Source organism: Neophocaena asiaeorientalis, unplaced genomic scaffold, assembly GCF_003031525.2.
Source record: "Neophocaena asiaeorientalis asiaeorientalis breed wild unplaced genomic scaffold, Neophocaena_asiaeorientalis_V1.1 scaffold98, whole genome shotgun sequence".
NCBI classification, from domain to species: Eukaryota; Metazoa; Chordata; class Mammalia; order Artiodactyla; family Phocoenidae; genus Neophocaena; species Neophocaena asiaeorientalis.
Window position 1 is genome coordinate 1,343,376 of NW_020172459.1, and position 8,075 is coordinate 1,351,450.

At 40.0% G+C, this 8,075-nt stretch overlaps 1 protein-coding gene across 1 annotated transcript in view; it reads right to left on the reverse strand.

The window, feature by feature from the left end:
* Positions 1 to 8,075, reverse strand: part of UGGT1 (UDP-glucose glycoprotein glucosyltransferase 1) — a 120,644-nt gene that overhangs the window by 56,151 nt on the left and 56,418 nt on the right. The window lies entirely within an intron of this gene.

An 8,075-nucleotide genomic window follows, 5' to 3' on the forward strand; every position in this document is an offset into this window, starting at 1 on the left:
AGTCCGCCTGCCGATGCAGGGGACACGGGTTCGTGCCCCGGTCCGGGAAGATCCCACATGCCGCGGAACGGCTGGGCCCGTGAGCCATGGCCGCTGAGCCTGCGCGTCCAGAGCCTGTGCTCCGCGACAGGAGAGGCCACAGCAGTGAGAGGCCCGCGTACCGCAAAAAAAAAAAAGAAAAAAAATTACTGAGTTTTAATAAAACCACAAAACCTTATAAATCAGGAAGTGGTTGAAGATAGGGATGAGGGTAATTTTAAGCAGCCCAGGGTACCAGACCTGAATTACATATACTACAGCCCAAACTATACAACAGACTTTTGTGCAATGATGGAGATATTCTATCTTCACTGTCCAATGCAGTAACCACTAACCTCGTGTAGCTACTGAGCACATGAAATGAATTAACTTCCACTTTAAAAGCTCATGTGGCCAGAGGCTACTAGAATGGGCAGCACAACTATAGACTTTCATAAATTATTAGTGCTCCTGGGCAGATAACTTGAGATGAAATATTTACACCCAATTCTAAATTTAAAAGGGTCCATATCACTAAACAAGAAGTTACACCTACAGAAAACAAAACAAGGCTGGTGGGAAAACAGTGCTCAAAACTTGTTCTATAATGTACTAAGCTCAATCTTTTGCCTTCTCCAGGCCAAATTTGGCAGGGAAGTACCAGGCGAACAAACATATCTGAGACTTTTCCAACAATCGACATAGGTACATTCCCCCAGATATCAACCACAGACCCAAGACTAAGATTTTAGAGTAAAAACTGTATTATTACCCAAGATATAAAAAAAGCTCCTTAAAGCATTCTTGTTAAACATCTTGTAACTGCTATCTTCTGAAAATAGCAGAATTTTAAAATATATAACCATTTTAGATAGCACAAATAGAAAAGCACCTCAATTCGGTAACTAATACCAGTCATCAGCTTAGTTTCAGATCTAGCCACAGTGATAACTGATAGTACAGACTTATCTGATGGACTAACGTGGCACAATGAGAAAGGCCTTCAGGTTGATTTCTGCCATCTCTGTATATCATGGTTAAAACTTTTAAAATGTACACTCCCAAAACTGTTACATTAATTCTGTTCTTTGACATCTCACCTATCTCAAAGAAGTTTATAAAAACTCAATTTAAATATACTTTGAGCTTTGAAGATCAATCTCCCAGGAAAACAAAACAAAATCCACATTATAACTCTCAGTGACTATAAGAAGTAACACTGGTTTTCTCTGAACGTGGCAACTGAGTAAAAGGCAAGAGTGGGAGGAAGATGTTTTGACGATAAACTTTCCATTTTTGCAACTTGCAAATAGATTATCAGACTAAAAATTAACAGAATGCAAGCCAATTATCAGAGTCACGCTTAAAAATTACACGTGAGAACTTCTACCAACTGATCACTAAAAATGTTAATTACACATAATTTTGAAACACTGACTACAAAGTCACGAATGAGCCATTCATAAATGATAACTGAGATTAATAAAGACTCAGAGTTAATATGCCAAATGTAAAATGTTTGCATGAATAAGTTAGAACTTTTCTTACTTCGGCTTTGAAACATATAAATATGCACCTATCAGACTATATTCTCTTCAGTTCAAAAGATCTACTTTAATTGTACTACATAGTTTTAGAAATGATTACTTCTTTCAAATACCAGGCATAGAAGATAACACCGCTTCAGATCTACACAAAAGGTACAGATATTCCTAAGTGTAATAACATTTGCTAACTGCACTCATTCCTCCTTTAAAAAAAAAACTGCACTCGGGCTTCCCTGGTGGCGCAGTGGATAAGAATCTGCCTGCCAATGCAGGGGACATGGGTTCGATCCCTGGTCCGGGAAGATCCCACATGTCGTGGAGCAACTAAGCCCATGCGCCACAACTACTGAGCCTGCACTCTAGAACCCGCGAGCCACAACTACTGAGCCCGTGTGCCACAACTACTGAAGTCCATGTGCCTAGAGCCCGTGCTCCACAACAAGAGAAGCCACCGCAATGAGAAGCCCGCACACGGCAACGAAGAGTAGCCCCCGCTCACTGCAACTAGAGAAAGCCTGTGCACGGCAACAAAGACCAAACGCAGCCAAAAATAAATTAATTTTTTTAAAAAATGCAGTCATTCCTCCTTTTTTAAAAAATCTGGTTTTTTTGGGCTTTTTCATATGAGGGGTACAGCTCCTGCAAGTTAAAAAATCTTATTGATCATTAGATTCTTAGGACCTCTGGGAATCTCACAACATCCTTCTCTTGAGAGTATATGCCTACTTAAATAGCTAGGTAATTACGATCTGTTCATATGGGAAGGGCCTCTAACCAGTAGAGATGAGGAAAATCTGGGAAAACTATTGAGGAGTTAGGTCTGTGATACTCCCACTTGATTCTTCAGCAAAATCAAGATTTCAATGCATAAAAGACAACGTGTAAAAATACGCTTTTCCCCAATTCGTCCACTACAGTCAATGTTTTTCAAGCAAATCCTTTTGATATAGCAATCATCCACAATAAAAAAGGCAACATGTACTTTTTCTTCAATAGGATGATAGAAAACCAGAGTTAAACATCTTCCAAAAGTGAAATATAAGAAAATTCCATTAATTTTCTCAAAGATTCCCGAAGTGGCCCTTCTTTCCTTTTATTTCACCTTTTCTTTTTCTACAGAGTACTACTCAGGCTGTTTGTGGAAATGTGAAAAATCACTACGTGCCCATATCAATATTATTTTATTTAAACAACAAGAAAAGGTAAGTGACTGAACAGAAGGTTGTAATACAATAATGGAAACATGTTCAGTCTAAACTGAGTAGCTCTCATGACCAGCTTCAACTCCAAACCTTAAAACAATGAGATTTAACACTGAGGCAGGAGTGATGTCAGTATCATGGCTGAATAAGACTTCCCTCATTAGTGTCTCCCCCACAGAAAAACAACAACTTGGCATCTACCCACAGACAAAAGGGTCTTTGTGGGAGCTTTGGAATTCAGCACCATATGCCAAGTGGCCCGGGAGAAGTGTTGCAGCAGGTAGCAGGCAGACGGACTTTGACCCTGGCTGTGGGCTCTGCACTGATGCATGAGCTGGCTCCAGGGAACCCCTGGGAAAAACTATCTTAATCAATCACCCATAGACAAGACAGCCTCTGTGAAGTCCAGGTTTCCAGCAAGAAGTTCCAGGACACCACTGGAGCAAAAAAATATGAATTTGGACACACTGGAGAGGGTAAGAGAACAGTCTGACTTTATTCACATCACCCCTCTCCCAAGGCAGTACAGCTTAGGGCCACAAGAGATCTTCTGAGCCTACGATTTCTCCTACAAGGGACATAAGAGCAATGGCTGAGCACTCAACCTCCCCAGCTATGTGGAATGCTGCCAAAGAGGCTCATTTCTCTCCCGCTCCATCCAGAATACTGATTTGTGAGTGGCATCACCACGGGGGAAGAGGCTGGGAGAGCAGCAGACAGTGCACTCATAGGGCATTTAAGGAAGGCAGATCCTACTTACGGCATCAACAAGCCCACCTATGAGACACCCAGGACACCTCATCCACAGATGCCCCCAGATGGCTCATGGGCACCCCGCAGTGCTCTGCACACACCTTACCACCATATACCCACACCCTGTGGCTGGCTCCCAGTGTACAATCCTGACAAGGGCAGCAAGAGTGAGCTCTGCCAGATGGATAGTGAGGACGTACAGAAAGCCAATCCACGTCAGTAGGCCAGAAAGAGACAGAAGACTTGAGCTTTAGTGCCACTTTGGGGAAAACAAAAAGGAGGTGGCCTGTCAGCACCCAGCCTGGGGGCAATGTAGAATCAAGAGGAGTTAAATAAACAAGTTCAGAATTCTGCACAAGAGGGAACAACAGCATGGAGCGGGTGTACCCACAGACATTCTGAGAAAGCCTCAAAATTCCAACCTTCCTGAAATGGAAGGTATTTCTCTCCCAAAGCAGAGAGTAAAGACTGGTAGAAGTGACTGCTGCCAGTCACTTCTGGGAGCAACTTAAAATTGCAAGGAACATGAAAAATCAAGAAAGCATAACATCACCTAAGGATCGCAATAATCTTCCAGTAACCAATCCCGAAGACATGGAGATCTGCAATTTACCCAATGCAGAATTCAAAATAGCTGTTTTTGGGAGACTTGGTGAGCTACAAGAAGACACAGAAGGACAATTCAACAAAATCAAGAAAACAATACACAAACAAAATCAGAATTTTTCTTTTTTTTAACAAGAAATCAGAATTTTAACAAAGAGAGAGGGCATAAAAAAGAACCAGACAGAAATTCTGGAGCTGAAGAATATAATGAATGAAATTTTTAAAATGGTATAGCATTAACATCAGAGTGAAATCAAGCAAAAGAAAATAATCTACAAGTTAGAAGACAGGAACTTTGCAATTATCCAGTCAGGGGACAACAATAACAACAAGAGCAACCGAAGAATTAAAGAAATGGTATATGGATAATTTTCAAATTACTGGAGTTCCAGAGAAGATGAGATAGAGAAGGGGGCAGAAAGCTTATTTAAAGAAATAACGGATAAGAACTTCCCAAATCTGGAGAGAGATTTGGATATCCAAGTTCCTGAAGATCATAGGTCACCAAAGAAAATAAATTCAAAGAGAACCTCTCCAAGACACATTATAATAAAACTATCAAAAGTCAAAAACAGACACTCTTAAGAGCAGCAAGAGAAGAAGCAGCTTGTAACTTACCAGGGAAGGCTAACAGTGGACGTCTCAGTAAAAAAGTTGCAGGCAAGGAGTGAGTGGGATGATACATTCTGACTGCTAAAAGAAAAAACTGCCAACTACTCTACCTGGCAAAGTTATCGTTTAGAAATGGAGGAGAAATAAAGACATTCCCAGACAAACAAAAGCTAAGAGAGTTCATCATCACCAAACCTGCCTTACAAGAAATGCTGAAAGGAGTCCTTCAAGCTGAAATGAAAGGACGTTAATTAGTAACATGAAAACATACAACACACTAGTAAAGGTAAGTATATAGTCAAATTCAGAATACCCTAACACTGTAAATATGATGGTGTGTTAACCACTTAACTCTATAAAGGTTAAAAGACAAGAGTATTCAATGAAGCAAGAGAGGGCCCTCAACTATGAATTTTGTAGCAATGCCCTCCATGCTCAAAGGGAATGCGGGATGGATGACAGTTGCCTGAATTCCCCTCTAATGATGATGCTGTTCATGCAGAAAACTCCATCTTGCTGTTTTTCAATATAAAGAATATGCTGATGAAAAGCAAAAAAAAAAAGACAAGAGTACTAAAAGTAACTATAGATACAATTTGTTATTGAATACACAATATAAAGAGTTAAGCTGTGATGTCCAAAACAAAAAAGGGGTGGGAATAAAAGGGTAGTTTTTATATTTGATCAAAGTTAAGTCATCAACATAAAAGAGATTGTTTTATCTATAAAATATTTTACGTAAGACTCATAGTAACCACAAAACAAAAATCTACAGTAGATTCACAAAAGATGAAGAGAAGGGAACCAAAGCATACCATTATGGAAAATCATCAGTTCACAAAGGGAGGCAGCAAGAGAGGAAAAAAGGAACAAGGGAAATATAAATCAGCCTCAGATAACTAATAAAATGGCATTGCTATGTCCCTTATCTATCAATAACTACTCTAAATGTTCCTGTATTAAATTCTCCAACCAAAAGGCACAGAACGGCTAGATGGATTAAAAAATAAGACCCAACTATATGAGCCTACAATTCCTTGCAGCTTTAAGGACACAGACTCAAAGTGAAGGGATAGAAAGAGATACACTTACATAAGTGGAAACCAGAAGAGAGGAGGGGTAGCTATATTTCTATCAGACAAAACAGAGTTTAAGCCAAAAACTGTAACAAGAGATAAAAAGGTCATTATATAATGACAATGGGGTCAATTCATTGAGAAGATTTAACAATTCTAAATATATATGCACCCAACATCAGAACACCTAAATATATGAAACGAATACTAACAGATCTCTAGGGAGAAAAAGACAACTATACAATGTTAATAGGGGAATTAAAGATATGGAAGCAGAAAACCATAATTCAAAAGGAGACATGTACCACAATGTTCACTGTAGCACTATTTACAACAGCCAGGACATGGAAGCAACCTAAGTGTCCATCAACAGATGAATGGATAAAGAACATGTGGCACATATATACAATGGAATATCAGTCAGTCATAAAAAGAAATGAAATTGAGTTATTTGTAGTGAGGTGGATGGACCCAGAGTCTGTCATACAGTGAAGTACATCAGAAAGAGAAAAACAAATACCGTATGCTAACACATATATATGGAACCTAGGACAGGAATAAAGACACAGAGGTAGAGAATGGACTTGAGGACATGGGGAGGGGGAAGGGTAAGCTGGGACGAAGTGAAAGAGTAACACTGACATATATACACTACCAAATGTAAAACAGATAGCTAGTGGGAAGCAGCTGCATAGCACCGGGAGATCAGCTCGGTGCTTTGTGACCACCTAGAGAGGTGGGACAGATCGGATGGTGGGAGGGAGGCGCAAGAGGGAGGGTATATGGGGATATATGTATATGTACAGCAGAAATTAACACAACACTGCAAAGCAATTATACTCCAATAAAGATGTTAAAAAATATAAAAAACAAAGATATGGAAGCAACCTAAGTGTCCATCAAGAGACGAATGGATAAAGAATATGCAGTTTACATACACAACGGACTCCTACTCAGCCATAAAAAAGAATGAAATTTTGCCATTTGCAACAACACGGATGGACTTGGAGGGCATTATGCCAAGTGAAATAAGTCTGACAGAGAAAGGCAAATCCTTTATGATCTCATTTACATGTGGAATCTATAAAATACAGCAAACTAGTGAATATAACAACAACAAAAAAAAACAGACTCACAGATATAGAGAACAAATTAGTGGTTACCAGTGGGGAGAGTGAAGGGGGGAGGGACAAGATACAGATAGAGGATTAAGATGTATATTACGGGGACTTGCCTGGTGGCGCAGTGGTTAAGAATCCGCCTGCCGATGCAGGAGATATGGGCTCAAGCCCTGGTAGAGGAGGATCCCACATGCCGTGGAGCAACTAAGCCCGTGTGCACAACTACTGAGCCTGCGCTCTAGAGCCCGTGAGCCACAACTACTGAGCCCGTGTGCCACAGCTACTGAAGCCCGCATGCGTAGAGCCTTTGCTCTGCAGCAAGAGAAGCCACCACAATGAGAAGCCCGCACACTGCGAAGAAGAATAGCCCCTGCTCACCGCAACTAGAGAAAGCCCGTGGGCAGCAACAAAGACCCAATGCAGCCAAAAATAAATAAATAAATGAATTTATTTTTTTAAAAACTCTAATAAACTTTTTTAAAAGATGTATATTATATATACATAATACATATCTTCCAGGATAACCTAGAAGAAATGGATAAATTCCTAGAAACATAAAACCTACCAAGACTGAATCATGAAGAAATAGAAAATCTGGACAGACCAATAGTAAGTAAGGAGTCTGAATCAGTAATGAATATCCTCCCAACAAAGAAAAGCCTAGGACCACATGGTTTCCTTAGTGAGTGCTACAAAACATTTAAAGAGGAAGTAACACCAGTCCTTCTCAAACTCTTCCAAAAAACTGAAGCAAACAGAACATATTTCATGTGGCCAGAGTTACCCTAATAACAAAACCAAACAAAGACAACACACAAAAAAGAAAATTACAGGCCAATATCTCTGATGAACACAGATGCAAAAATCCACAACAAAATATTAGCAAACTGAATTCAACAATACATCAAAAGGATCATACAGGGACTTCCCTGGTGGCACAGTGGTTAAGAATCAGCCTGCCAGGACTGCCCTGGCAGTCCAGTGGTTAAGATTTCGCCTTCCAATACAGGGGGTGCGGGTTCGATCCCTGGTCGGGGAGCTAAGATTCCACATGCCTCGCAGCCAAAAAACCAAAACAGAAGCAATACTGTAACAAATTCAATAAAGACTTTAAAAATGGTCCACATAAAAAAAAAAAAA